The 24300-nt window shown below is 34.9% G+C and overlaps 1 pseudogene; it reads right to left on the bottom strand.

The window, feature by feature from the left end:
- On the bottom strand, window positions 1-22505 carry LOC119535389 (annotated as a pseudogene).
- Window positions 22506-24300: the final 1795 nt, after the last annotated feature.

Here is a 24300-nt window from a genome sequence, read left to right as displayed (position 1 = left end):
TCAATTGCACGAAGAAATACATTTAACCCAAGGGGTCTGCGGCTCTTGTAGGCTCAGGTGAATCACAGCTTCTAGAGTGCTGTCCCCGTCTACCCAACACAGTTGTTTCACCATCTTTGTTGGTTTCTTTGTTAGCTTCCTTTTTCCTCCTCTTCTGTTGGCTTTCTCTTTTTCTCCTTTTATGTCAGCTCTTTTAGTTCCTCTGTTTTCTGCTCTTTTCTCTCCTTCTTGGTGTTCTGAACACTGGTGTAAATTGCTTTGTTATAGCATTCCCGGTTTTGAGCAATTTCAGTGGCAAGAAATTGTGCTCTGGGGGCAAAAATGTTGTTTTCTTCAGTGTGGCCCTGAGAGCTATCTAGTTGCAGCAAAGTACCATAGTTGAAGAATTCTAGAATCCCATCAAACTTCAAGCAGAATGGCCTCTACTTCTCTTTAGCAGATTCTGACTTGAGCTCATCTGGCTTCAAAACATCTACCCTGAGTTTCTAAAAATTTTCCTGGAATTCAGAGTAGATTTGGTCATGAGTTGTGGACTGTTTAAGAAATTGTGGGTCAACTGACAAAATCAGCTTGTATTAGACTTCAACATGCTGCATTACTCTCACAGCCCAGGCTATCTCAATATCAGACTGGCCTCAGCGCAGCACCTCAACAGATCATCAATTCTACTAGTCACCTCCATGTTGCAGCCTAGAAAGCCTGCCTATGTTTTCATATGCCTTTTTTGCTGCTTAATAGAGTATTCAATATGTTGAGACTGTTGGAACACTAAGGGTGATTCACTTAATTAAAAAACATCTATGCCAAAAGAAAATGCTGAGGGAAAAAATAAACATCAAAAGGAAAGTAGTTGCATTTTAAATTTCAGACTCCTAATGGGAGATAATTTTTCAAATAGATAATAGTTGAACAGAATCAAAACTTACAAAAATAAAAAGTGGGGCAAGGAGTTATGTAATTTTCCTTTTATATAACTTAGTGGTTTCCTGTTATAGTGAGAATGACAAATTTTATCTCAAGAACTAACTCAGATTTGTTTGTAGTAAACATAATTCTGTGTTAAGAATATGGAAGCTCATCCAGATATAGTAGGTGCCAAATTTCTTTTCATTCCTTTAATATAAATTGGCTTGATTGAACTTAAATAAAAGGAAATTCATAATAAGTTAAGATTATCACACTGAATTCAAAGGTAGGAAGTGCAGTTATATCCTCAGAAGGACTGGGTCTGTTAGCAACCAGCCTTTCATATTGTTTGTTTGTTCCTCTTTTTTGAGATTTGTGGATTCTGACTTCTTTTTCTACACATAATTCTTCTCCCTCTCCCTTTCCCTTTATCCAAATATGTTTCTCTGATTCTTCATTCATATGATGAATGATGCTTAGCTAGACTTATGTGACCTTTGTCTTAGCTCTGGCACAACTAGCCATGAAATTGTCATCCCTATGCCAAAAATTGTCATCCCTATGCCAAACACCCAGTCAAAGCAGAAAGATTGTCTCCAGTAAGTCAAGGGATTGGATATCCCTATTCAACCATGCTTCAATTAACTGTGTTTGGGAAAAGGAGAAATTCCACAAAATAGCCTGGATGCAAAATGAGACCCTGGATAGGTGTGCATTTCTCCCACCAAGGAGTTTGAGCCAGGCAAACCCTAAGAATACTAATGCTGAAAACAGTAATTATATATATTATCCATCAATGATAAAGAGAAGGGACAAGGAAGCAAATGAACTTAAGCCACTTGCTTGATTTGTCTCTCTGTATAGATACTTCAGACTTTCATATTCATTACTTATTAAATGAGTACTGAAGTTCTATTCTGTTACCCACTTGCAAAATCAAACACCTGAGGGTATTCTCAGCCTTTGAGAAGGCTTTGTTTTTGGAATAAATATTTAGTCAGAGAAGCTCAGTGGGAAATATCCCTGGTTATTTTAGGAACCTCATTGTTATCTATATAAGTATATTTCATCTGAAACAATCATAATTTCATATAAGAACAAACTCAAGCAACATTCATACCTGGTAGAGCTAACAGAAAATGGAGCTGATAGAGAATGGTAGACAAGTGTCCCTGACAAAAAGATCTGGAGCCAATAAACAGACATGGAGTAGAACAAGAGCCAGGTTCTAGGAGCAACTTCAAAAGTCCCTGTTAGTGTTGGGTAAATCACTTAAAAATCTGAGATAGCTGGGTTGGTTTGCCACTCTACTCAAGGGTGAGGAAATGATAAGATAATACTTCAGTGTCTCTACTAGAACTACCCTTTCTTTGAAGAAAAATTAAATTTGTGAAGTCAGTTCTTATAGTAACAACTTACTCTTTATTGTTACTTTAGTCTTTGGTTTTATAATATAGAGGTTTCTTACATGATTCTGAAAAAAAATCTTAAAAATACATTTTCCATAAGGCATTTGAAGATGTTTACATTTGGACAGTTAACAAGTCACTAGGGAGTTCATGAATGAAGAAAGGTACAACCCTAACAGTAAGCCCATGTTTTTATAAAGAATGCCTGCTGTTTTAAGGTCATAGGCTGTGAAGCTGTGGTTAGTAAAAAAAATTAGTCAGGAAAACACAGCAGAGCCCAGCAGGAATTTATGATGGATGAATCAATTCCAGTTTTTGTTTACTTGAAATGAGCTTGATTGTGAAAGTGCTGAAGTTTCCTCATGGCATAGAACTTTAAGGGAGTGCCTCCTTCCCCTCCTTAGCACATCATGTTTTTTAAGATTATTCAGAAGATTTGATACTTACCCAAAACTAAAAACACAGCAAAGATTTCAACACTTGGGGAATTCCAAGTGTGTAAATATGAAAGTTACCACACCCACAAATGAATACTCAAGTTTTTTTTTTTTTTAAATAAGCACACATTCATCTGAGTTTTACAATTAAAGTGGATATAGCCCCACAAACATGAATGAGAAATGCTGAAAGTTGGTGCAATTAGTCTTACTCAGAATTACAAATCCTAAATGGGAGAACTTGGAAAATATGCATGGTTTTTAGAAAAATAATTTTGAAGTTCCTGTGAGTAATATCTTTAAATGCTAATAAGCTTTGGAGGGATTTAATTAAAGGGCTAAAATTTTTTAGAACATGTTTCAAATAACCCTCTGGAAATTTGTAGGTAATTTGTTTTTTTCCCTCAATGCCCTCCACGATGCAAGCACATTTCCTTTCCAACATAATGTATGTACTTGTGCTTCATTGCTTTCATATCTCAATACCATCTCAATAGTATTAGGGAATAGACATATTTCTCAAGAAAGTTTTTGATAAGGACTTGAAATTACATTGTTACTTCAAATCACAATTTGTTTAGTATTCTGTGAAAAAAATTGTTTCTTAACTGTAACTACTGCATGCTAAAATCTTAAATGTCTAAACCTATCTTTATGTGGATGGAATGAGTGAGTATTACCTGTTTGGCATGTTTTGTCAGATAGATCCCTCCATCACTAAATTAGAAAGTGTCTTGTGTTGAAATATCAGAGATTATTCCAAAGATTCCATTTTCACTTTAGAGAATGAGATAATGAAATGCCATACCTGTAAAGATGGTAGCATTAAATCAGGGACACCATGTGAGAATAAGTGTATAAGAATCTCCCTCTTTGAGGTAAGGCCAGGGCACTAGAAGACAGGAAAGAGCCATGAGAAGGAGCAGTGAAGTGGGGAAAGGGTTTAGTAAAGGAAATTGAAATATGAAAGCTTATGATGGGTGACATCATCAACATGGTGACATAAGACAGTTAGTGGAAACTTCTCCCCAGAGATTCAGAAAAAAAGGGACACTTCTCACTTGTTCAGAACTCTGGAGGAAGGTAAAGAGAGGAGAAGGATCCCACAAATGCTGAATTGAAGAAAGAGAAAAATATTAGCTAGGAAACTTCCCTCCTAGTCCTCTCCCCTCCCCCCTACTCAGTCTCACACAGCTCAGGAAGTGCACAGAGGCAGCAGCTGGGATCCCTCCCAACTCCCACTGGGGACACAAACTATAAAGTCTCTCACAGCAGTGAGACAAATACCCACATACCCAGACACAGACCCCCAAGCCCACAAGGACCCATGGCAGGACTAAAGCTGCTGGGGAGGGTGGCATATAAAAAGACAATAAGGAAGAGTTTCCAAAGTGGAGCATTAAGGAGAATCTTTCCCAAATGGCAGAATCTTTCCCCAAAGCAGCAAATAGCCAGGCAGAAACTGCCCAAATCAACTATTTGGGAACCAAAGGGATAGGAGAGGACATCTCAAATCCCAGGTCAGTGACAGGCAAAGAATCTGAGAAAATGTGGACAGAGACTGTAATCCCAGCTGTGGGTCCTGGTGCCCAATCCCCACCTTGAGGAAAACAACAGTGAGTAGCCCAATTCTTGCCTGGGGGATTGTTGCAGACTGGTACAGCTGAGGGAATCCTCTGCTAAATGTACTGTGGAGAACACAGCCCACATTAAACCAGATTTTGGCCAATGAAATGAGTGCACAGGAACCCCAGAGTTTCAGCCCCTTCCAGAGAGAAACTGCCAGGCTCCAGGAGGTAAACAGCTTCTGGGGACATTTAAATCACTGAAGACCATCATCTGCTGGGCAGAACATAAAGTGCAGGGGAACTGCAGGGCTTTTCAGAGCCTCTCCAGACCCTATCCCAGGCCCACTGGAGCTGGTTTACATCCCCTGCATGGGTATCCAGTCCTGTTTTGACTGAGAAATATGGATGACCCAACTGTCAAAGTAGTGCCCTAATACAAGCCCAGGAAACAATTAAATTTTAAACAGGAGACAGAAATCAACATTCAGAATAGACCCATCAAGATAATTAAATGACCAGATATTAGCAAAAACTCACAAGGCATACTAAAACTCAAGAAGAAATGGTCCACTCAAAGGAACATATCAAAAAATCAGAGGAGATACAGAGTCTGGAACAACTAATCAAAAATGTGCAAACAAACATCATGAATCAATTCAAAGAAATGAAGGAAATGAGTACAAAGAGATAAAGGATATTAAGAAGACATTAGAAGAGCATAAAGAAGAATTTGAAAGAATACATAAAAAATTATAGGCGTTATGGAAATAAAAGACACTGTAGATGAAATTGAAATATACTAGAGACATACAACATCATATTTAAAGAGGCAGAAGAAAATCAGTGAGCTAGAAGACAGATCAACTGAATTTGAACAGACAGAAGAACAAATGGAGAAAAAATGGAAAAATTTGAGAAGAGTCTCAGGGAAATAATTAACAACACAAAGTGCACAAATATATGCATGACAGGTGTCTCAGAAGGGGAAAAGAAGGGAAAAGGACCAGGAAAAATATTCAAAGAAATAATGGTTGAAAATTTCCCAACCCTTACAAAAGACATAAATATGCAAATCCAAGCAGCCCAGCATATTCCAAACAGGATAAATCCAAATAGACCCACTCTAAGATGCATACTAATCATACTCTCAAATGCCAAAGAGGAGAAAATTATGATAGCAGCAAGTGAAAAGTTATTCAAACACACAAAGGAAGTCAAATAAGACTAAGTGCTTATTCCTTTTCAGGCACCATGAAGACAAGAAGGCAGTGGTATGATATATTTAAGATAATGAAAGAGAAAAATTGCCAGCCCAAAATTCCCTATCCAGCAGAGCTGTACTTGAGAAATGAGGATGAGTTTAAAATATTCACAGATAAACATAAGCTGAGAGAGTTCATTAATAAGAGACAAGCTCTATGAGAACTGCTAAAGGAAGTCCCACTAGATGAAAATAAGACAGAGAAGAGAGGCTGGAGGAGAGTACAGAATTGAAGAATATTAATAAAGGTAAATTAAAGGATAAAAAGAGAGAAAAAATAGATCTGATGACTATAAAGCAAAGGATAAGATGGTTGAATCAAGAACTGCCTTTACAGTAAAAACTTTGAATGTTAATGGATTAAACTCCCCAATCAAAAGATGCAGATTGGTAGAATGAATTAAAGAATATGATCCACCTAAATGCTGTTTACAAGAGACTCATCTTAGACCCAAAGATACAAATAGGTTGAAAGTGAAAGGATAGAAAAAAATATTCCATGCAAGTAGTAACCAAAAGAAAGCCAGGGTAGCTATACAAATATCAGATGAAATAGACTTTAAATGCAAAAATGTTATAAGAGATAAAGAAGGGCACTATATATTAATAAAAGGGTGCAATTCACCAAGAAGAAATAACAATCATAAATATCTACACTCTTAATCAAGGTGCCCCAAAGTAAGTGAGGCAAACACTAGCAAAACTGAAGGGAGTAATAGATAAGTCTATTGTAATAGTAGAGGATTTCAACACACCACTCTCTCCAGCAGATAGAACACCTAAACAGAGAATCAATAAACAGAGAACCTAAATAATAAGATAAATGAACTAGAGCTAACAGACATATATAGTACATTGCACCCCCAAGAGCAGGAATGCATTCTTTTCAAGTGCTCATGGAACATTCTCCAGGACAGACCATATGCTGGGCTACCGAAAAAGGTCTTAGTAAATTTTTACAAGACTGAAATTACACAAAGCACTTTCTCTGATAATAATGGAATGAAGCTGGAAATCAATAACAAATTGAGGACCAGAAAATACACAAATATATGGAGGTTAAACAACATGCTCTTAAACAATCAGTGGGTCAAAGAAGAAACTGCAAGAGAAATCAGCAAATATCTCAGGATGAATGAAAATGAGCATACAACATATCAAAATTTATGGGGTGCAGTGAAAGCACTGCTGAAAGGGAAATTTATCACCCTGAATGCCTATATTAAAAAGAAAGAAAGAGCTAAAATCAATGACCTAACTGAAGTGGAGAAACTGGAGAAAGAACAGCAAACTAACCCCAAAGCAAGCATAAGGAAAGAAATAACAAATATTAGAGAAGAAATTAATGAAATGGAGAATAAAAAAACATTAGAGAGAATTAATAAAACCAAAAATTGATTCTTTGAGAAGATCAGTAAAATCAACAAACCCTTAGCTACACTGACAAAGGCAAAAAGAGAGATATTGCAAATAAATAAAATCAGAAATGAGAGGACTTTACCACAGACCCCAAAGAAATAAAAAAGATCATATGTGATTACTATGAACAATTCTATGCCAACAAGCTAACTTAGATGAATAAAACTTAGATGAAATGGACAACTTCCTAGAAAAACACAAACAACCTACACTGACTAGAGAAGAAATAGAAGCCTTCAAAAAACCAATCATAAGTAAATGGATCAAGTCAGTCACCAAAAAGTTACCATGAAAGAAAAGCTCAGGAGCAGACAACTTCACAGGTGAGTTTTACCAAGCATTCCAAGAAAAAATAATACTATTCCTGCTCAAACTCTTCCAAAAAATTGCCTAACTCATTCTATGAAGCCAACATTACCTTATTACCAAAACTGGATAAAGGTACTATCAAAAAATAAAACTTCAGACCAATCTCTCTAATGAAGGTACATGCAAAAATCCTCCAGAAAATGCTTGCAAATTGAATCCAACAACAACACATTAAAAGAATTATTCACCATGACAAAGTGGGTTTTATCCCAGGTATGCAAGGATGGTTCAACACAAGAAAATCAATTCATGTAATACACTATGTTTCAGTTTGCTAAAGCTGCCAGAATGCAATATACCAGAAATGGATTGGCTTTTACAATAGAGCTTTATTAAGTTACAATTTACAGTTTTTAGGCCATGAAAAGGTCCAAATTAAAGAATCAATAAGAGGATAACTTCTTGAAGAAAAGCTGCTGGTATCGTATTCCTCTGTCACATGAGAAGGCACATGGCTGGCATCTGCTAGACCTTCGCTCATAGATTCCCTTGCTTTCAGCTTCCGATTCCAGTGGCTTTCTCTCTAAGCATCTATGGGTCCTCTGTTAGCATCTTCAGGGCATTTCTCTCTCTCCACTCTCTCCAAATGTCTCTGTTTTTTATCCTTTCATAAAGGGCTCCAGGAAAGGATTAAGACCAACCTTGAGTGGGCTGTGTCACATCTCAATAGAAACAACCTATTCAAAAGGTCCCACCCACAGTAGGTATGCACCCACAAGAATGGATTAAAAGAACATGGCATTTTCTGCAATATAACAGCTCCAAAACTGCACACCAGATTAACAAATTAAAGGGAGAAAGCAAATGGTTATCTCAATTGATGCAGAAAAGGAATTTGTCAAAATTCACCATCCTTTCATTATAAAACACTTTAAAATGTAGTAATTGAAGGAAACTCCCTCATCATGATAAAGGATGCATCTTAAAAACCCACAGCTCACATTGTATTCAGTGGTGAGAGACTGAAAGCTTTCACTCTAAGATTAGGAACAAGACAAGGATGCCCACTGCCACCACTGCTATTCAACTTTGTGCTAGAAGTTCTAGCTAGAGCAATAAGGCAAGAAAAAGAAATAAAAGGCATTGAATTTGGAAAGGAAGAAATGAAATTTTCACTATTTGCAAATGGCATGATCCTATTTTTAGAAAATCCAGAAAAAGAGAGCAAGGCTACTTAAACTAGTAATCACTTTCAGCAAAGTGGCAGGATACAAGATCAATGCACAAAAATCAGTAGTGTTTCTATGCACTAGTAATGAGCTATCCAAGGAAGTAATCTAGAAAAAGAATTCTGTTTACAATAGCACCTGAAAGAATAAATATCTAGGAATAAACCTAACCAAGGTTGTAAAGGACTTGTACACAGAAAAGTACAAAACATTGCTAAAAGAAATCAAAGAATACCTGAATAAATGGAAAGACATTCCATGTTAATGGATTGGAAGGCTAAATATCATTAAGATGACAATTCTACCCAAAATGATCTACAGTTTCACTGCAATACTAATCAAAATTCCAACAGACTACATTGCAGAACTGGAAAAGCTAGTTATCAATTTTATTTGGAAGTAAGGACTCTCAAATAGCCAAAAACATCTTGAAAAAGAAGAATGAAGTAGGAGGTATCATGCTTCCTGACTTTTAAGCATATTATAAAGCCACAGTGGTCAAAAGAGCATGCTACTGGCATAAATATAGACATATGGATGAATGGAATTGAATTTAGAGTTCAGAAATAGATCCTCACATCCATGGTCTGTTGATTTTTGATAAAGCTCCCAAGTCCACTCAACTTGGACAGAACAGTCTCTTCAATAAATGGCACTGTGAGAACTGGAAACCCATAACCTGAAGAATGAAGGAGGACCCCTATATCACACCCTGTTCAAAAGTTAACTAAAAATGGAACAAAGACCTAAATTTAAGAACCAGTACCATAAAACTCCTAAAAAAAAAAAAGAAGAGTAGGGAAATAGCTTCAAGATCTAGTGATAGGTGGTATTCTCTTAGACTTTATACCCAAAGCACAAGCAAGAGAAGAAAAAAAAAATAGATAAATGGAAACTCCTCAAAATCAAATACTTCAGTGCTTCAAAATACTTTGTCAAAAAGATGAAAATGTAACTGACTCAATGGGATAAAATATTTGGAAACCACATATCTAATAATAGTTTGATATCCAGTATATATAAAGAAATCCTACAACTCAACAATTAAAAGACAACCCAATTAAAAAAATGGGCAAAAGACATGAGTAGACATTTTCCAAAGAGGAAATACAGATGGCTAAAAAGCACATAAAAAGATGCTCAGCTTCACTAGCTATTAGGGAAATGCAAATCGAAACCACAATGAGAGATCAGCTCTGACCTACTAAAATGGCCGCTATTAAACAAACAGGAAACTACAAGTTTGGAGAGGATGTGGAGAAATTGGAACACTTATTCACTGCTGGTTGGAATGTAAAATGGTACAGCTGCTGTGGATAATGGTGTGGCGGTTCCTTAAGAAGTATAGAGTTGCCTTTCAACCCAGCAATCCCGTTACTCAGGGTATACCCAGAAGATCTGAAAGCAGGGAGGTGAACAGACATTTGCAAACTGATGTTCATAGTGGCATTATTCACAATTGCCAAAAGATGGAAACAATCCAAGTGTCCATCAACAGATGAGTGGATAAACAAAATGCGGTAAATCAATACAATCAAATATTATTCAACAATAGGAAGAATGAAGTCCTGAAGCACGCAACAACATGGATGAACATTGAGGATATTATGTTAAGTGAAGTAAGTCAGACACAAAAGGACAAATATTATATGATCTCACTGATATAATTAGAATATGTAAGCTCATAGACATAAAATATAGAATATAGTTTACCAGGATATAGAATGAGGCTAAATAATGGTGAGTTGTTGCTTAATATGTGCAGAATGTTTAAGTTGAACTTAAATGTTTAGACATGGACAGAAGTGACAGTGGCATGTTATAATTAACAGTTCTGAATGGAGTGTGAGAGTGGTGGAAAGGGGAAGTTTAGAGTCATGCATGTCCCCAGAAGGAAAGTTGGAGGTGAAGCCTGGGAATGTATACACAGTAAGTCTTGTGGAGGAAAATGTCCATGATTAACTGTACAAATATAAAAAAGTTATTTTATCAATTAGAGCAAATGTGTGACACTAATAAGGAGTTAATAATAGAGGGGTATATGGGAAAAATGTACCTATTGCAAACTGTGGAATATAGTTAACTGTAATATTTTAATACTCTTCCATACTCTTCCATCAACAGTAACAAATGTACCACACCAATAGTATGAGTCAATAATAGGGGGAGGAGTATGGGAGGACTAGGGTTTTCTTTTTTATTTTTATTTCTTTTCTGGAATAGTGGAAATGTCCTAAATTTGATCACAGGAATGTCTGCCCAACTATGCAATGATACTGTGATCCAGTGATTGTATACGTCAGATAGTTTCTATGATGTATAAATGTATCTCAATGAAACTGCATTTAAAAGATAAAACAATTTAAAAATAGATGCTACTTTCCATATTCAGTACTAGAGAACCTTTGGTTGTTGTTATACTTTGGTAGTTTTGTAAAGAGTTACTTGGTAACAAAATAAAATTGAAAATTATTGATTTGTTAACAAAAAAGCTTATGATGTAAGATGTTTCATTATAACATTTATTCTTTAATTGAGACACAATATAATAGATTAATAAATCATGATATATTCATCGAGTAAAATACTCCACAACAATGAAAAAGATTACATTGATGCTATACACAAAATGTACATTGATCTCATAGAATGTGGGAATTTTGTTGATAAAATATTGTAAACTAAAATGTCTTGCTCTGCTCTGCTATGTTCTTGCACGTAGTCTATTCCACTCTCACGGCCAGGCTTATCTGTTATCTACTTGCCTGTCTATCTTTTGTCATAAAAGTCAAAACGTCCTGCCTCCCCTCTTGTCTCCCTAAACAGCCTTGAGTGCCAGCACGTCTCCCTACCCTGAAAATCTCAATAAAAACCGAGATGAGAATTGCTGGGTAGGACACTCTCCCTTGAGTTGTTCTCACTCTTGCCTCTCTTGACTTTTGTCTCAAGTAATTTATTGCATCACCGTGGTTACTGCTGGACAGAAAACCACAATAGAAAAAATATTGAATAAAAGAAACTATAAATACAAATCCTTACTATACGATTTCACTCACACAAAAAAGAAAAAGAGGTGAAAATAATCTATAGTGATAGAATTCAGATAAGTGATTAATTTTGAGGAAGGAACATAATGACTGAAAGATGGCAATGCTGACAACTCTATAGCTATCTATTTATCTATCTCTCTATCTTATACATCAATAAAAATGTTTTTTTTAAAGGAGTTACTAACCTGTATCAGACAGCATAGGCAAGTTTATGCTGTAGTAACAAAGAACTCCAACAATCTCAGTGGATTACTAGCTTGTGATATGTACTTCATGGATTGATAGCCACTCTGCTCCATTTCAGGACACAGTCCCCTCCCAAAACTTTGTGGGTCTCATGGGAGAGTGAGAAGAGAGATGGAGGAGAGAGTAAAAAAAAGCAGTTTCTAATAAAAAGCTTTATGTGTAAAAATATAAAACATTGATTGCCTTTAATAAATTTGTATGTGTATGTGTATATGTGTCTGTTAATACCTGCATATATATGTATATAACTAATTTACCTTAAATACTCTGTGAGTCAGGTATGGTAAGCAGACTTTAAGATGGCCTCCTTTGATCCCCACCTCCTGGTATTTATCCCCTTGTGTAATCTCCTCACCTTGAGTGTGGACTGAGCCTAGTAACTCACTTCTAATGAATAGAATACAGCAAAGTTGATGTTCCAGTTTGCTAATGCTGCCTTTTTGGCAAAACACTAGAAATGATTTGGCTTTTATAAAGGGGGGTTATTTGGTTACAAAGTTACAGTCTTAAGGCCATAAAGTGTCCAAGGTAAGACATCAAAAATAGGGTACCTTCACTGAAGGATGGCCAATGGTGTCCTGCAAACCTCTGTTAGCTTGGAACGCATGTGGCTGGCATCTGCTTGCTCCCAGGTTGCGTTTCAAAATGGCGTTCTCCAAAATGTTGCTCTTGGGGTGTTTTGTCCTCTGTTAGCTGCAGTTCCTCTCAGTTGCTCTCCAAAATGTCACTCTTAGCTTTTCTGTGTGGGCCTATGTGTCTCTTTTAAAAGTACTTCAGTGATCCAATAAAGACCCACCCTGAATGGGTGGGGCAACACCCCCATAGAAGCAATCCAGTGGAAGGTCTTTCACACAGTTGATTGAGCCTCATCTCCAAGAAAACACTGAACCAATAGGTTCAACCTAATCAACACTAATATGTCCACCCCCACAAGACTGGATCGAAGAACATGGCTTTTTCTGGGAGGACATAATATATACAAACCAGTACAGTTGATGAGGTCTCACTTCTTTATCAGGTTGTATAAGATTGTGACTTCCATCTTGCCAGCAGACACACTCTCTTCCTTATTTTGATAAATCAAATTTCAATAATAACATCTTCAGGATATTTTCCTGTTAACCCAAATTCTCACAATATCTCAATCACACCCACACCCACACAGCCCCCCAAAGCTTGTTTTTTTTAAATTCTAAATATCTGCTTTATTTCATGATACATATATTGCACAGGTACTCTTGAAAAGAGTAGAAAGCAAAAGTTAGTCATTCAATGAAATTGAATATCCTCATTAAAGTTTAAAGAAAATAGAAAGTGAGTCACAAATTAATGATGAATTTATTTCAACCTTTTATACATGTATGGTGTTCTGGTTTGCTAATGCTGCCATTAAGCAAAATACCAAAAATGGATTGGCTTTTATAAAGGGGGTTTGTTTGGTTACAAAGTTACAGTCTTAAGGCCATAAAGTGTCCAAGGTAAGGCATCAACCATAGGGTACCTTCACTGAAGAATGGCCAATGGTATCCAGAAAACCTCTGTTAGCTGTGAAGGCATGTGGCTGGTGTCTGCTCCAGAGTTCTGGTTTCAAAATGGCTGTCTCCCAGGACATTCCACTCTAGGCTGTAGCTCCTCAAAAATGTCACTCTTAGTTGCTCTTGGGGCATTTGTCCTCTCTTAGCTTCTCCAGAGGAAAAGTCTGCTTTCAAAGGCCATCTCCAAAATGTCTCTGTAAGCTGCAGCTCCTCTCTCAACTCCTGTGCATTCTTCAAAGTGTCCCTCTTGACTGTAGCAAGCTTGCTCCTCTGTCTGAGCTTATATAGTGTTCGAGCAAAATAATCAAGGCCCAAGCTGAATGGGCAGGGCCACACCTCCATGGAAATTATCTAATCAGAGTTGTCACCTACAGTTGGGTCGGTCGCATCTCCATGGAACCAATCAAAGAATTACAATCTAATCAACACCAATACCTCTGCCCACACAAGATTGCAACAAAGATAATGGCATTTTGGGGGACATAATACATTCAAACTGGCACATATGATATCCTTTATTTGTTTAAAGGCTACATTAGTTTATTCTATCAAATATATTTAAGCTGATGGAGTTCTAGAACTACCTAATTAAACCTAATAATGACTGAATATTTTGAATTGAAGTCTCCATGTATTGGATGATTTGGATAACAGTCTAATTTTCTGAAATTATTTGTCCTATTATCTTGAAGACTGACTGAAACTCTTACTGCTTTAATCTCCCTGCCTTGGATTGTGGTATTAGAAACCCTATAAAATTAGAATATCCCTGTTAAAATAGAACACTTGAACATATTTAGCCATTATTACCCATTAGGTATGGATAAATTAATAATACATTTCCTAATTATAACCTAGAAGAGAACAAAGCTAGAAAATAAGACTAATGCATAGTGCTGAGTAGAAGAACAAAATGAAGTATAATTGACTTATTATTTTGGAGGATTAGATGACAAGCACCTGGAATTGTCCATCTAAGGGAAGGCCAGTGCTGAACATCAGAAACAAGCTGCTTGCATGATAGTGTAATTTTTGTTAGTAACAAAATATTTCTTCTGTGATGGCAGATGCTTTTGCAGACAAGTGGGAAAGCAGAAGTATAGTCTTAAATGTTCACATCCAAAAGTTTGCATGTAGGGGTTATGGTGTCCTCAAATATAGTTTAACACTTGAACACATCTTTTATCACCTTGTGAACAGATCAGAAACAAAACTGCTTTTTCTTAATCAACTTGCACTTTCTTTGATCTTTATGGCAATCCAGTGAAAGAAGATCATTTTCGTGTCTTGACTAAGCATTTTTAAACCCTAGCTTGTACAGAGTTAACCTTTTTTTTAACTAAATTTTATTCCTTGGATTTGAAAAAAAAATAAGATGAAAAATGACAGTTACCTTCCAGCAGAAGCATAACTGAAATAATTTACAATATAATGAGCTCAAGGAAAAGCTTTTGAGTAATCTCCTTGATAGATTGTGGTGCTTAACTGTACCTAGTGTAAAGACATCCACATAGCTCAGATCTGTCCTGCTCTAGGAAAAGCAAATGATCACATCAATATTAAGGAAGCCATGGAGCACAGTGTTTAATGGTACAGGCTCTGGAACTACTGTCTCAATCTATCACTTATCATTATGACCTAGGCAAATTACTTAAACTTTTTACTTCCTCATGTGTAAAAAGAACCACACTCCTTGTTAAAATATCTGAATGGATCAAGGTGGTACCCAGTAGAAGCTTTCCCACTGGACAAAATGACTTCGGGGGCAGAGAGGACTAAAAGTCAACCCTTCCTAAAGCCTGATAGGTACAATCTTAAATACAGAGACAGGAGACCTGAGGAAGAAGAGAAATATATATAGCAGATTCAAGAGTTATTTTATGAAAAGAATCATGGATATGGTTACTGCACGTGAATCTGACAAGAATCAGAGAGATAAATTTACTAAGTTTTTGGGAGCTGTACTGCCAAGGAACCACCAGTCAAGCTTAAGAGACCTTAAGAGACTCATTTCATTGGTGAATTGAAGCTTTTAGCAGTACAGAGGCCCTCTTTATTTTTATTTCCTGATTTAAAGTCTGAAATTTGTCTACAAATAATATAGCCACCCCATCTCTTTTATGGTTAGTGTTACCTGGTAATTATTGAATATATGTATCTATGTGTGTATGCATGCATGTTTCTATGTGTATTTCTATGTATGTGTATGTATAATTATTTTACTCTAAAACTTAGTTTACTTTCATAGATATATTTCTTATAAGCACCATACAGCATTGGTTTTTTTGTTCTTTTTAATTCCAGGCTAAAATATTTGTTTTTCTGGATCTCTGGATCGATACTAATACACATTTATTTGCATTTACTTGAAAAGTCTGGTGTACTTTTTATATTTGCCCCCCTTTTCTGTTTCTTTTCTCTATTGTCCCCTAGTTTCTTTGTGTTTGATTAAATAATTATTCTCATTTTACTTTTCCCTCTTCTAGTTTAGATGTTAGGCACTCTATTTCTATCAATTTCTTGGTTATCCTAAAAAATTTAACCTGCATCCTTCACTCATCAATGTTTAAAATTAATCAATTTTATCCTTCATCACATCACTATAAGAACATTAGAACACATGAAACTATGATCATCCCACTTCAAACCACATTCTATTTTTCTCAAGAATTTTAGTTCTTTCCTGCTTTTTAATCTTATAAAACTTGTAAAGTTGTTTTATATAGAAAATATTATCTATGTATGCCTCCATGCTTACCCCTTTCCATGCTCATTGTTTCCTCGGCATCTTTTACCTCATATCTTCCAACTGAGATTCTTTTCCTTCTTTTGAAATTTTAGCCTTTAGTATTTCCTTTATTGAAGGCCTGATGGTGGCAACCTCTTTTTGGTTTGTTTTCCTGAAATAATTTTTTCCTTCATCTGGAAATTGAATTTTACAATGTAATCAATGCTAGATAATGGATATTATATTTTATCATTTGTAAGATTTTCCCCCATTTCTATGTTCCATTGTTGTTGAGAAATTAATAATTTCCATTCATACACTTTTTTTATCCAATAAATCTCTTCTCATTGGTGGTTTAAAATCTTAAGGTATTATCTTTTCCTTTGGGATTTTGTAAAATACTATGTTTTACCTACAGATGTTTATATATGTGGTATGATTATTCTGCTTGGGTGTTATTTGGCTTCTTGTATCAGAACATTGAAGTCTTTGATTAATTCCTTGAAATTATCAAAATACCTCCTTAAATGTTGACTCTCCATCATTCCATCTCTCTAGTTACAGGGATCTGATTAGATATTTAAAACCTTAACTCTATTCTCCATGTATGTTAATTTCTCTTTCCTATTACCTCTGGTAGGCAGAAACCTATGACTCCATGATACACCCCACCAAGCTCTTTGCCGTCAAGGAATTATATACATTTTATATAATCCCATAAAATAGTCACTCCATGGTTAGGTTATGCTATTTGACACAATTAACTTTATGAAAGAGTGATTGTCCTGGGTGCATCTGATTTAATCAGATAAGCCTTTGAAAGGAACTGTACTGTACCTGAGGAAGAGATAGGAAGCTTGAGAGGGATAGAATTCAAGAGAGATTCTTTGCTGCTGTCTTTAAAGAAGATGGGGGCCACATAACAAGGTATGCAGGTGACCTCTAGCACCCGAGAAAAACCCAAGGCCAAAAGCCAGCAAGAAAATGGGGACTTCAATCCTACAACCATAAGGAACTGAATTTACCAGCATCCTAATGAGCTTGAAAGAGGAACCTGAGCTTCAGATGAGAAAGCAGCCAGCCAACACTTTGATTTCAGCCTAGCAAGACCCTGAGCAAAGCACCCTGATATGCAACACTAGACTTCTGACTTACAGAACTCTGAGCTTTAAAATGGGCTTCAGTTTATGCCACTAAATTTGTTTTAGTCAATAATAGAAATCTAATACATTACCCACCCTACTTCATCTCTGTATGTTTCTATCTGGAGAATTCCTTCCCAGCTTTATTTCAGCTCACTAAATTATCTCTTCAGCTTTGTCTAATCTTCTGCTAATCATGGATTTTGATTGTTAATACTAAATACTAGTTTTTATTTTTAAAATTTTAATATCTATATTTTTTCATATTTTATGGTCTCTCACACTTTAATGATATTTTAATCCCTTTAAAAATATTCTTAAACATAGAACTTTCTCTACACAAATATTTCTGGATTGAGGATGAATTCTTTCAAAGAATTGCTTCTTCTTCTGCCTAGCGTCTGGGAAAATTATCAGACTGGGAGTGATTTAAACTAAATTATTGGCTTAAAGATTTTCTGCCAATTCTGACTGAAATAGTAGGTGAAGATTTGCTCACGGTCACAAATTCTCCATGGATATTTTATTGTCTTTCCAAGCAACAGAAATATTTGATAATATAATCCTCCTTATTACCTTCGTAGTAGGTAGGGAGTAGGGTGGGGTATATGTAGTTCTCGTTTTTCTTTACAAAGAGGTTATATAACCTTTTATACTCTAATCCTCATGGAAGAAGTTCTCGTATATGATTCTTTACCTAGGATTTGTCTCTTTTCCCCTATGTCCTAACATGGTGGTTTTGGAAAACACAAGCTCAATGTCAGCAAACTTGGGAGGCTTAAAAAAAGTTCAGGAACATGTACAATTGCCCTTAGCAATTAGGTGCAGGCTTTTGAGTATTCCTTTCTTTTCCTTCAGTTTATGCTTTAAAAGTATTTTATCCAGGGTTTTAGCTGTTTTCAGGAGAGGGTTTCTATTCTATTACACTGACCAAAAAGGAAGTCACATTCTGTTTTCTCATATACATTTTTATTTAAATGAAACTAAGTTTCTTGGAATAGTGTTACTGTAGCTTTAGCTCTTAGCAAATCAAAAAGAGAAGCCCATGTAAGGTTTTCTATTTCATTACAGAAATTCATAAAAATGTCCACCAGATATTAACCATATAATATTGTAATTCCTTTCACAATGCTATTGTTTCTCTAACGCAATACATTTTAGATGCTACCTGGAAGTAATATGTACATCAAGAATGCCATTAAAAATTGTGATCCTATACCACAGAAACAATCTTTGGCTTAAGATACTGCTCTACATCTAAAGGCGATAGAAGCAGGAAACTTCACACCAAATTGAAATTGTTCTTTTAAAGGTAAAAAATGTGAAGCAATTTTAGTAAGTGTCAAATTTAATTTAAATATGGCCCTTCTGAGCAAAATGAAATTGTAATTATTTTTAAAATTAAAATTCCTCAGAAATGCATTCCAAATCACACCGCAAAGAAATGTCTGAAATCTGAAATGTAGAACAAATGTAGACTATATTAATATATGATTTTTAATGCATTGTTTCAGCCGAGTGTAGCTTAACATTCATTGCTTATTCTAAAATATTGTTAATTATGTTATTACTTTTTAGGTGACAGCTTTCCTTTTTGGGGGGTCATTATCCAAGTTTTAGACAAGTTTAAAAGAATTAGAAAATTAATATTTTGAATAGTTAGTAATTAAGATACAAAACATTGTCAGAATGCAATAGGCCCTACCTATTCTTAAATAACTTTCAAAAGTACTAATTGCATGTTCTCCATATATTAATAAGTTGATCAATTTTTTACTTCTAAGATGCCAGGCTTTTGAAAGTAATCATGCCAAATTTGCAGACAAATTGAAAAAATGGGCAATTAATAGTTTTAACAAAAAGTAAGAAAAAATATGAAACTATAGGCAAAATACAGTGGGCCCTCATTTTACCTAACTTAGATGAAAACACTTTTTGTATATTCTCTACAGTAATATCATCCATGGTTTTTGAATGATTATACTTCAAAAAGTATAATCATTCAAAACTCACCAAGCCAATTTTCATTAACTTAGGGATGAAGAAAAGGCATATTGTTGAAAACCACTATAAAATGTAGACAAAAGAAAAAGAATAGATCAGTCTCATCATTTACAACATCATTCAAAAGATCAGTCTGTCTGTATTTGAAAGATCATGAAAGTCAAGTGAGAGAAAATCTGCTATATGATTACAGTCATGCTCTTGGCACATTACCAGAGCTGGAGGTAAGAACCAGAGGATTGAGAAATATTTCCTAAACTAAGAATTGAGTGTTATGCTGTGTATGCTACACAGTGGTCCAATGAAGAGATCTAAAATGATCCACTGCTGGGTTCACAGTATTGTTCAGAACTTTAGAAATGAAGGATAATGAAAGGCAAGAGTCTAGTTATTCTTAGCCTTCATGATATTCTTAAGCTATAAGGCTGTCTGAAGGCCCTGTCTGGAAGAGCTCAGCCATATTGATAGAACACTAAGACTGAAGTTGAAGGAGAAGGAGGGAAAGGATGGAACAGAAGAGAAAAAGCATTTCTGAGGTGAGCAAAGTTAAATAGAAACTTAAACAATTTCTTAGAATTGATTGTTTTAGTGAGGAGGGAAAAGTTAAAATAAGGATTTTATTTTCCCTTCAGAAACATAGAACTCTTCTTATAATTATGTGTAGTCTGGTTGTTTCATATTCCATTTCAATGTGTTTTACGTACACAGCCCAGATAGAAAGATATAGATAGATAGATAGATAGATAGATAGATAGATAGATAGATGATAGATTATACATATGTATGAACACACGTATACACAGAGAGAAGGTAGAAAAATCAAAAAGTTAAAAAGAGATGTAAGAGGAGAGGACTGTGATGGGACTTTAAAATCTCAAACGAAAATTAAATAAAAGACCAAAGATTAGGTGTTTCAGAGTTATACAAGAAATGGGGTTCCTAGTGTTACATCGTATCCCTTTCTTTACCTCCCCATTGCCTCCCGGGGCAGCCTGAGAATGTTTCACATATTCAAAAGGCAGAGTGGAGCAGAGTATTTGCATTTCCTTATTTCCTCATGGTCTGGTGCTTTGAATTTACTCTGATACTCTGAATTTAACTTTCATAACATATAATAAATATATTTCCTGAATTTTTTACCCACAACTCTTTAACTAATACCATATAATTTGTGGCTATTCAAGAGTTTTAATTGGTGAAAGATAATAAAATTTAAAGCAAATGAAGGAACTGCTAATACAGTTTAGTTGAGGTGTTAGGCAAAGTAATGACATTAGATGATAGATTTCAAAACATGTTAACTGTACTGATGTTTCCATCAGTACAGAATAAGCATTAACATTCTAATGTCATATATCAAAAGAAAGGCATCAACAGCCAAAGGGCACTTAAACACCTAACCACTTAGCTAAAGTTATAATATTTTATCCATGTTACATTCCATTGACTTTTGGCATGTTCGTAAAAAATGTCTTCCAGATTCTGTCATGATTATTATAGATCTATTTCAAGTTCTAGACTACCTAAGCTAAAGGAGAAAAAAAAAAATGCCTTAAAAATCAAAACTTTAAGGTCTGACCAAATCCTTTGAGGAGAAAATTTAAAACGTCTTGCATGTATTCCCAATTTTATAATGATATATAAAATACAAATGCATTAGCTACTTTACTGAGTTTTTATATTCCATATAAATAGAAAGCCTTGATATAGGATTTCACTACTCTTAACCATTGAAAAACATTTTACAGGGCAAAATCAAATATTCTTTTATTATAATTTATTTAAACTATCTAAGTGAAGAATTATAAAAAGCCATATTCCTATAAAATTGAAAATAAAGTAAAAGGAACATTAAATTTGTGGTGTACAAAATAGAATGTCAAAGATTTGCTATTACTTCACTTTGTGCACTATAAACCACGGTGGAATTTATTACCATTTATCATAATAATGCTTTATAGGTTGATGTTAGAATACTGGCATTAAATGACAAAAAAATAAACCTTCTTTTAAATCTAGAGAAAACATTATACATAATATATATAATAAATATGCAAATACTGTTTCTATTTAAACTCTTTGACTTGAAATTTTCCTTATATATCTCGTGGCATATACACAGTTCCAATATAAAAAAAAATGAGTCAGAACTACTTTTCTTTTATTAGGACTTTTAAAATAATGATTTAAATATTCAATAAAAAGTAGAAACTGAAGTTAATTTTGTTTTTAAAATGGTTGACTAAAATTTTTCATTGAATATCTACAATGTGTCCAGTGCTGTGCAAGACTTGTTATCCACATTTGAATCACAGTAATTAATAGAGGTGACCTTTATTGAACATTCAATATTTACCAGGTAGTGTTTTGGTACAGTTTTATCTCATGTAACTTTCAAATAACACTGTGTGGTAGGGACTAATTTTTCCAATAATACAGATGAGAAAATTAACATTTGATTTTTTGTAATTGTTCATTGAATAAACTAAGTGAATTCACTCTCAGTATGTATTTTGTGCTTGGCTTGCAAAATGGCGTTTCAGTCCTATATTAAGTAGACTAGGTAATTCAATTTGACCCACTTAGGATTTGAGTGGGAGATTGGGATAGTTATTATCATTTTCCTACCATCAGGCAAAATTATACAAATCAAAGTATCAAATAGTTCTGAACAAAATACATGCCTAGTACTTTATATGGAAAAATAGAAAACTAAAAAATATATACGGAACATATGTTCTATGTACCCAAAGATGACGGAAGGAAGATCAAAATAAGCAGATGGAAAAGTGGGACCTATGATATGTGGTGGTCTAGTCAGGTAGAAAACTTTCTCAGAGCATAGTAATATTTGGATTTCTTTGCAGATGGACTGTGACTAGTAATAGAAAGTCCAAGAGGAGATCATATGTGACAAAACAGAAAGTAGTCAGTATCCATCGTGAGGAACAGGAGGCAAAACTGGAATTTCAGACCTTTAAAGCTCTGGGAAAATAAGTCACGGCTCCAATTTTAGATGAACTAGGGGGAAGAGTCAGTTGCTAAGCCAGGAAGTAAAGAATTGATGTATGCAGAGAAGGAGGCTAAGACCCTCATTTTATATATAGGAAGGCACCACATCACAGGAAAATCAGTCTCAAAACCCTGTTCCTAGAAGTGAGGTCTAAGCTCAGGGTTGAACTGAAGGCATGATGGATTTCATTCATGTTACCTGAAGTACTGAAGTTACCCAGTAGTGAGGACAACGGTAGGCAAAGTCCATCGGGGGTTCCCGTGGCCCTAGATGTGGGAAATGAAAGGAATCTGTGGTCTTTCCACAGTTCTGCAGTCTTAACTGGAAGAAATGTAGTGAGTGGGTTATGGTGGTTATTTAAGCTACTCTTCATTCCTTCCCCTTTCATTGATATAGTGAAGTATCAGTTAAGTTGGACATTCATTTAGCAATTGCCAGTCACTTTGAGAATAGAAAGTAAATAGCAGAAAAAGCATGGAATGTAGAATCAGAGAGAAAAGGGATTGACTCCTAATTCTGTAACTTATTAACTAGGTAACTTCTGTACATAACTTCTTCAAGACACAGCTTTCTTATCCATCAAATATGAATAGTAATCTCTTTCTAATATTTTGAGAGGTCTAAAAGAGATTTGTGTCAAGCACAAAGCAGGCTGTTTATAATAAAACAGGCTGTTTATAAATAAAGTTATTATTACCAATAGCACCAACCTTGAGTTTTGAACTCAATATATCTGACTTTGTTTCTGATTTACATTAAAATACTTTTCATTGCTTTGCTTTAATTTGTCAGAGCAAACCATCTTTTTACCTCTTTATTTTTGCTTTGCTTTAATTTGTCAGAGCAAACCATCTTTTTACCTCTTTAATTTAAAACATATATTTCATTTTTGGAAAATACTCCCCAAATAATTATCTTTCTTACTACAGTCCAAAGTTCATTCCCAAAGTCAGGGAAGTTCAACTTTTACTTAAACAATATTTGTGGGTTGAATCAAGGTTCCTCTGTCTCTGCTTTCCATTCCAATTGCTTCTGTCATGGTTCAGATAACTCAACAAGCTTGTAAAGTAAATGACTTCCATAGTTATACTTCCATTCTCACCCTTGTGTTACATTTTTTAAAACATAGGTCAAATCATTTCTCTCTCTAGCATGCAAAACTTCTGTTACTCCCAGAGAGAATAAATGCCAAAGATTTTTACATGGGCTTTGTGGATTGTTCAAATTATCTTTTGATCTTAATTCCCCCATGTCCTCCTACAACTTACATTTCCCAAAGCATGCCAAAACAACTCCCTGGCTTTAAGTATATTTAATTATTAAGCCTTTTTGCCATTAGGTATCATCCTTCAATTCCCAGCTCTAATACCTCACCTCTTTGAAGCTTTCACTGTTCTTAGAATCAACATTTATTATTCCTTCCTCTATATTCAAGAAGTTAATTGAATTAAGGAGTCATTTTATTTTACCTTACATTATATTGTTTCAGTCTCACTTCTACATTTCACATTATGTCACATGCTCCTTGAGAATAGGAAGAGACTGAGTGAATTTTTAATTTCTCCTACATTTTGTACAACAGGGTATCCAATTAACATTTATCAAATGAGATAGTACAGAAAAAGTCAGGTGCTACAGAACATATACACCTTCACAAGATCTTGCAATAGCATTCCGGATCAATGCTATTTTTCCTTAAAGTGAAAGTTAAAACCATAAGAATTAGTGAAGAAAATATAGGAAGTTAATTTCATGATGTTGGGGTAGGCAATCAATTCTTAAACAGGACAAAAAGAACTAACAATAAAATAATTGATTGCTAAAGTCCACTTGGTTAAAATTTAAAAATGGGCAAAATCCTCATACAGAAACTTCAGAAAAAAAGGATATCCAAATATCCAATCAATATGTGAACATGTGCTCCTCATCAGAAATATACACATTAAAAATCATCATGCAATACCATTGCATAGCAAACAGAATGGATAAAACTTAAAGAAATGACAATACCAAGTGTTGCTGAGGATGTGTAACAACGTGAAAG

The sequence above is a fragment of the Choloepus didactylus genome, chromosome 5, assembly GCF_015220235.1.
Source record: "Choloepus didactylus isolate mChoDid1 chromosome 5, mChoDid1.pri, whole genome shotgun sequence".
Lineage (NCBI taxonomy): Eukaryota > Metazoa > Chordata > Mammalia > Pilosa > Megalonychidae > Choloepus > Choloepus didactylus.
Note: the sequence above shows the minus strand (reverse complement) of the source record. Positions and strands in the feature narration are given on the sequence as shown.